The sequence below is a fragment of the Otolemur garnettii genome, unplaced genomic scaffold (genome assembly GCF_000181295.1).
Source record: "Otolemur garnettii isolate 467f Iridium unplaced genomic scaffold, OtoGar3 scaffold00050, whole genome shotgun sequence".
NCBI lineage: Eukaryota > Metazoa > Chordata > Mammalia > Primates > Galagidae > Otolemur > Otolemur garnettii.
Genome location: NW_003852445.1, coordinates 8,164,815 through 8,165,958, shown reverse-complemented (window position 1 = coordinate 8,165,958; position 1,144 = coordinate 8,164,815). Strand labels below are relative to the sequence as shown.

The window sequence follows — 1,144 nt, the reverse complement described above, 5'->3', positions numbered from 1 at the left end:
CTTTTAACATTGTAATGGAAGTCTTAGCCATCGCAATTAGGCGAGAAAAGGTGATCAAGGATATCCATATAGGGTCAGAAGAGATCAAACTTTCACTCTTCACAAATGATATGATTATATATCTGGAAAACATCAGGGATTCTACTACAAAACTCTTAGAAGTGATCAAGGAATACAACAGCATCTCAGGTTAGAAAATCAACACTCATAAATCTGTAGCCTTTATATATACCAACAATAATCAAGCTGAAAAAAATCAGTCAAGGACTCTATTCTGTTCATAGTAGTGCCAAAGAAGATAAAAAATTTGGGTTTACCTAAAAAAGGACATGAAAGATCTCTATAAAGAGAACTATGAAACTCTAAGAAAAGAAAAAGCTGGGCTGGTCTCAGCAGCTCCGGTGGCGGGAGGAGCGGCAGCCGCCAGGCAGCGCAGGTTCGGGAAGGCTCTCGGCGTGCCGCGGCCCGCAGGCACCCAGCACGCGCCTAGCCCGCCACCAAGATGCAGAAGAGGAAGGTCAGGTCTGCCGAAGGTGCGGGGAAGGAAGAGCCCAAGAGGAGGTCGGCGCGGTTGTCAGCTAAACCTGCTCCTGCGAAAGTGGAAACGAAGCCAAAAAAGGCAGCAGCAAGGGTTAAATCTTCAGACAAAAAAGTGCAAACGAAAGGGAAAAGAGGAGCAAAGGGAAAGCAGGCTGAAGTGGCCAACCAAGAAACTAAAGAAGATTTACCAGCAGAAAACGGAGAAACTAAAACCGAGGAGAATCCAGCCGCTGACGAAGCAGGAGAGAAAGAAGCCAAGTCTGATTAATGTCATATACCATGTCTTATCAGTGGTCCCTGTCTCCCTTCTTGTACAATCCAGAGGAATAATTTTATCAACTATTTTGTAAATGCAAGTTTTTTAGTAGCTCTAGAAACATTTTTAAGAAGGAGGGAATCCCACCTCATCCCATTTTTTAAGTGTAAATGCTTTAAGAGGTGAAATCATTTGCTGGTTGTTTATTTTTTGGTACAACCAGAAAATAGTGTGGGATGTTGAATTAATGGGAGGCTTTGACTGTCTTGGGTGTGAGCTTAACATTCCATAGATGGGGGTTAGTTTTTATATCCTGTAATACAAAGCATACTAAATGGCAATATGGAG

The 1,144-nt window shown here is 42.7% G+C and overlaps 1 protein-coding gene and 1 pseudogene across 2 annotated transcripts in view; one reads left to right on the top strand and one right to left on the bottom strand.

Moving 5' to 3' along the window:
* The window catches only part of NUSAP1 (nucleolar and spindle associated protein 1), a 51,669-nt gene that overhangs the window by 40,706 nt on the left and 9,819 nt on the right, over positions 1–1,144 (bottom strand). The window lies entirely within an intron of this gene.
* Positions 471–1,138, top strand: LOC100960374 (annotated as a pseudogene). The gene has a single exon (XR_001161371.2). The product of XR_001161371.2 is annotated as a non-histone chromosomal protein HMG-14 pseudogene (transcript).